The sequence below is a fragment of the Oncorhynchus gorbuscha genome, linkage group LG11 (assembly GCF_021184085.1).
Source record: "Oncorhynchus gorbuscha isolate QuinsamMale2020 ecotype Even-year linkage group LG11, OgorEven_v1.0, whole genome shotgun sequence".
NCBI lineage: Eukaryota > Metazoa > Chordata > Actinopteri > Salmoniformes > Salmonidae > Oncorhynchus > Oncorhynchus gorbuscha.
The window spans coordinates 31,442,248-31,448,247 of record NC_060183.1 but is presented as its reverse complement, the minus strand read 5'-3'; the positions used below and the strand labels follow the sequence as shown (position 1 = coordinate 31,448,247).

Here is a 6,000-nt window from a genome sequence, read left to right as displayed (position 1 = left end):
TAAAGATATAAAACGGTATTTTTTTGTGAAGAATCAACAACAAGTGGGACACAATGATGAAGTGGAACGACATTTATTGGATATTTCAAACTTTTTTAACGAATCAAAAACTGAAAAATTGGGCGTGAAAAATGATTCAGCCCCCTTAAGTTAATACTTTTTAGCGCCACCTTTTGCTGCAATTACAGCTGTAAGTCGCTTGGGGTATGTCTCTATCAGTTTTGCACATCGAAAGACTGACATTTTTTCCCATTCCTCCTTGCAAAACAGCTCGAGCTCAGTGAGGTTGGACTTTGACTTGGCTATTCTAACACCTGGATATGTTTATTTTTGAACCATTCCATTGTAGTTTTTGCTTTATGTTTTGGATCATTGTCTTGTTGGAAGACAAATCTCCGTCCCAGTCTCAGGTCTTTTGCAGACTCCATCAGGTTTTCTTCCAGAATGGTCCTGTATTTGGCTCCATCCATCTTCCCATCAATTTTAACCATCTTCCCTGTCCCTGCTGAAGAAAAGCAGGCCCAAACCATGATGCTGCCACCACCATGTTTGACAGTGGGGATGGTGGGTTCAGGGTGATGAGCTGTGTTGCTTTTACGCCAAACATAACGTTTTGCATTGTTGCCAAAAAGTTAAATTTTGGTTTCATCTGACCAGAGCACCTTCTTCCACGTTTGGTGTGTCTCCCAGGTGGTTTGTGGCAAACTTTAAACGACACTTTTTATGGATATCTTTAAGAAATGGCTTTCTTCTTGCCACTCTTCCATAAAGGCCAGATTTGTGCAATATACAACTGATTGTTGTCCTATGGACAGAGTCTCCCACCCCAGTTGTAGATCTCTGCAGTTCATCCAGAGTGATCCATGGATTGTATTTATCATCATTAGTCATTTAGGTCAACATTGGATCATTCAGAGATCCTCACTGAACTTCTGGAGAGAGTTTGCTGCACTGAAAGTAAATGGGCTGAATAATTTTGCACGCCCAATTTTTCAGTTTTTGATACATTAAAAAAGTTTGAAATATCCAATAAATGGTGTTCCACTTCATGATTGTGTCCCACTTGTTGTTGATTCTTCACAAAAAAATACAGTTTTATATCTTTATGTTTGAAGCCTGAAATGTGGCAAAAGGTCGCAAAGTTCAAGGGGGCCGAATACTTTCGCAAGGCACTGTATGTGTTGTTGTCTTGCTATGTTGTCTTAGGTTTCTCTTTATGTAGTGTTGTCTCTCTTGTCGTGATGTGTGTTTTGTCCTATATTTTTGTTTATTTTCTTTTTTTAAATCCCAGCCTCCGTCCCCGACAGGAGGCCTTTTGCCTTTTGGTAGGCCGTCATAGTGAATAAGAATTTGTTCTTAACTGACTTGCCTAGTTAAATTAAAGGTTAAATAAAATCAAATAAAACATTTCCACGATGCAAAACTCAAGTGGGGAGTTACATGCAGCTATCTTTTCAGTATATTAAACACAAGCAAGACACAGACTTGCAATTTAATGTTGTTTTTTCATGATCACCGCAATCATTGTCTAAGCAGGAGGCGGACAGGCACTCAAAAAAGTAGTTATTCTTTCAGAATCTCTGGCAAGTGGGTACTATTAGCTTACATCATCACACAAAATGCATATATGAGTAGCAGCTAGTAGTTTGTAAAATAACACATGCATAGAGCCTTCTTACTATTACAGGGCTTTAGACTAACATTTCCCCCTGGTGTCACTAGTGCCACTAACTTTGATAGTTGGTAGCACCAGCCCATGATTTGGTCTCACCCACATCATGATTTGTTCGGACCCAAATCATGAAAGTATGATAAATAGACTACCTAGGTATTCAAGAAATAAGTTGTTTCATCTAACACGTCCAAGCAGGGATGAAAGATTCAAGATAATTTGATGTGCAACCTAATCCACTGATTGTCATACATTGTGGGTTGACAATTAATTATAGTTGCTATATTTTACTGTCAAAATAGGACTTCAAGAATTGTCCGCAATTGCATTTTGAAATGTTATACAATCAGAACACATTTTTCTGTTGAGCACATGGGGGGAGAGGAGAGTGGCTCGCTCATCACAGCAGCAGGCTCCAGCAAGGGCAGGGACAGGGGCAGAAACTTTCATTACAAGAATCATGATAATGCACGCTACTGTTTTACCAAATCATGGTTTTAGCCCTAAGTCTAAATATTCTTGTTACATTGCACAACTTTCAATGTATGTCATAATTACGTAAAATTCTGGCAAATTAGTTCGCAATGAGCCAGGCAGCCCAAACTGTTGCATATACCCTGACTCTGCGCACAATGAACGCAAGAGAAATTACACAATTTCACCTGGTTAATATTGCCTGCTAAACTGGATCAGTAGTTATAACTAGTGATTATGATTGATTGTTTTTGTAAGATAAGTTTAATGCTAGCTAGCAATTTACCTTGGCTTCTATTGCAAGATTGGAACCCCTGAGCTGACAAGGTGAAAATCTGTCGTTCTGCCCCTGAACAAGGCAGTTAACCCACAGTTCCTAGGCAGTCATTGAAAATAAGAATGTGTTCTTAACTGACTTGCCTAGTTAAATAAAAGGTATACAATTGAAAAATAATAATTTTTAATTGGAAATCGGCAACCAAAAATACAGGTTTCTGATTGTTATGAAAACTTGAAATCGGCCCTAATGAATCGGCCATTCCGATTAATCAGTCGACCTCTATTCATAACTGTCCACGATTGGTAGTCCCATAGGGCAGCGCACAATTGGCCCAGCGTTGCTAGGGTTTGGCCGGGGTAGGCCGTCATTGAAAATTAGAATTTGTTCTTAACTAACTTGCCTCGTTAAATAAAGAAAAATTAAATATAAAAACATTTTGTATGCGTCAACAAAAAAGGTCCAGCCCATCTGGCATTTGCCAGAAGGCCAATCTGCCCCTGAGCACTGTTGCTGCCAGACCACATTTATCTAGACTTGGCTATCTGTAAATCTAGGAGAGGCGGTTTTGTGTTATCCTAAAGCAATGTGCTAGTAGTCAACATCTGGAGTCAATTAGACTTTTTTTTACAGTTGCAAACCGTCATGTTGTCCAGCTGAGGTGCTAGAGCGTCGCCGGGCACAATCACTGGCTGGTCTAAATATTTTGGAAGGGGTAACTATCGGAATTTTGGAAGCCCTTGCACAGCACTTTTATTGTAAAATATATTTGGGGTCAAATACTAACAGTTTGAACATGTGGATCATCCAAGCGGGCACCCCCGGGACTTCGCTAATCGCTTTTTCCAGGACACGAGTTTCGACAGGCCGCTGACCCGACTGCAAAATATCTATGTAAATCTACCTAACTTCGTTCCATTCATTTCGATTTAACAAGCTAGCATGTTTGTGTTAGCTTAGTGGCTAGCTAGCTACCGCTACTGGGCCTTTTTGGCTAGGCCAGAACAGGAGTGAACTAACGTGAGCGGTCTAATGGTACTATAAGAATGGACGTTATCTACCTACCCATGTCATGCTAGCTAACTACTTGTCTTGGTTTTCAAACGTTCGTGGTGTTTTGGCTTAACTAGCTAGTAATGTTGCTAACTGGTCAATGTTAGCTAGCTGGTAAATATTAGCTTTCTAGCTAGCTATTTTTTTGTACTATTGCGATTCAATTTGTAGCCTTGGTTTAATACGTGTTCTATACAGAATGTGTATATTGTCGTTGAAATAACGTTAACTTTTCATACGTTATCTAGCCGGCTGTAAGACGTTAGCTCACTGCCTGATTTTGTCATTTGTGATTGAACGTTGCTGCCAAAAATTGTCACTTTAAAAAAAAATCAATGACTGTTCATTAGCTAGGTAGCTGTAACTAACGTTAGCCTGTGTGAACAAGTCCACTGATGCTACAGCAAGCTGGTCATGTTTTAGAAGTATTACATTTCTTTGTAAGCTCAAACTTGTGCAATAACCAAAATATTACTAGTTATCTAAATAAGTGGTCAGCTAGCATACAATTAGTCTTATATGCATTTATTTCGATATGGAAAGATAGCGCATTGCGTATTTACAATGCACCGAGTCTCGTCTTTAGCCAACCAGCTAGCTAGCATTGCCCAACATGGTCTCAGCGATTCGTATGATTTGCGACGATGTAAAGTTGGTTTTCTATTCACACTCGGAAATTCATCAGACATTCATCAAAAGCCATTTAAAATTAATAACTAATTCATTGATTGTCACAGAAACATAAAACTAGATATGGTTTATTCTATAAATGTCTAGCATACTTTTACAACTTTTGTTTTGAGTAAAAAATCCAGTTTGATTTGATGGAAGGCGTTTGGTCAAAAGTTCTAACGAGTCTGTTATACCCTTTTAGAAGGGGGCTGGCATAAAATTCTGCATCTTCAGTCATATTAAATTAGATTACAGGAAAAAACGGGGGATGAAGGGGTCAGGCCTGACAAACAAAGAAGACAGGTGGATGGATCAAGAGGACCAAGATGGACTTTCCACAGTGGAGATAAGGAAAACTAAGAGTGAACCATAACACACTTTCAAAAGTTTGGGCTCACTTAGAAATGTCCTTGTTTTTGAAAGAAAAGCATTTTTTGTCCATTAAAATAACATAAAATTGTTTGGAAATACAGTGTAGACATTGTTAATGTTGTAAATGACTATTGTAGCTGGAAACGGCTGACTTTTAATGGTATGTCTACGTAGGCGTACAGAGGCCCATTTTTCGGCAACCAACACTCCTGTGTTCCAATGGCACGTTGTGGTAGCTAATCCAAGTTTATTGTTTTAAAAGGCTAATTGATCATTAGAAAACCTGTTTGAAATTATGTTAGCACAGCTGAAAACTGTTCTGATAAAAGAAGCAATAAAACCGGCCTTCTTTAGACTAGTTGAATATCTTGAGCATCAGCATTTGTGGGTTTGATTACAGGCTGAAGGTGGCCAGAAGCAAAAAACTTTCTACTGAAATTCGTCAGTCTATTCTTGTTCTGAGAAATGAAATTGCCAAGAAACTGAAGATCTCGTACTACATCATTCACAGACCAGCGCAAACTGGCTCTTGTTCTGTTGTTCTGACCTCCCACTCCTCCTATTCTGGTTAGGGCCAGTTTGCGCTGGTCTGTGAATGATGTAGTACACAGCGTTGTACGAGATCTTCAGTTTCTTGGCAATTTCATTTCTCAGAACAAGAATAGACGGACGAGTTTCTGAAGAAAGTTCTTTGTTTCTGGCCACCTTGAGCCTGTAATCAAACCCACAAATGCTGATGCTCAAGATATTCAACTAGTCTAAAGAAGGCCGGTTTTATTGCTTCCTTTATCAGAACAACAGTTTTCAGCTGTGCTAACATAATTGCAAAAGGGCTTTCTAAACTTGTATTAGCTACCACAACGTGCCATTGGAACACAGGAGTGATGGTTGCTGATAATGGGCCTCTGTACGCCTATGTGGATATTCCATAAAAAACTTCAGTTTCCAGCTACAGTAGTCATTTACAACATTAACAATGTCTACACTGTATTTTTGATACATTTTAATGGACAAAAAAAAATGCTTTTCTTTTAAAAACAAGGATGTTTCTAAGTGACCTCAAACTTTAGAATAGGTGTGTGTGTGTGTGTGTGTGTGTGTGTGTGTGTGTGTGTGGGTAATATATATAAATTAGCATGGTATTGCAAGATACCAAAGGGTGGATAACAAAAAAAGCACTAATTTAAGAAGTGGACAGTACATGCTTTGTTTTTGGGCTAAACGTATACATTATGACTGCTTCTGAACTGTATGTGAACCCCTCTGTAATCTACTGGCCCTAACCATTTAAAAATGAGGACTTCAACCAGTCTGTCCCTATGCTATTTGCTCTCTTTCTCAAACTGCTAGCACAAAGCCTACGTGAAAATTATTTTTCACAAAAGAACATGAAAAAAATCTCAACTGACCCAAATCACCTCTACATAATTCAGCAGGGAGGTGTGCAACTACCACACATTATACCAGTGGAGAAACTACA

General features: G+C 38.9%; 1 protein-coding gene across 1 annotated transcript in view; it reads left to right on the top strand.

The window, feature by feature from the left end:
* The first annotated feature begins 2,993 nt into the window (after positions 1-2,993).
* The window catches only part of tlcd3bb (TLC domain containing 3Bb), a 45,887-nt gene continuing 42,880 nt past the window's right edge, over positions 2,994-6,000 (top strand). Inside the window, 1 exon segment of the mRNA XM_046369389.1 lies at positions 2,994-3,138. The gene's annotated coding sequence lies outside the window, so the exon portion shown is untranslated.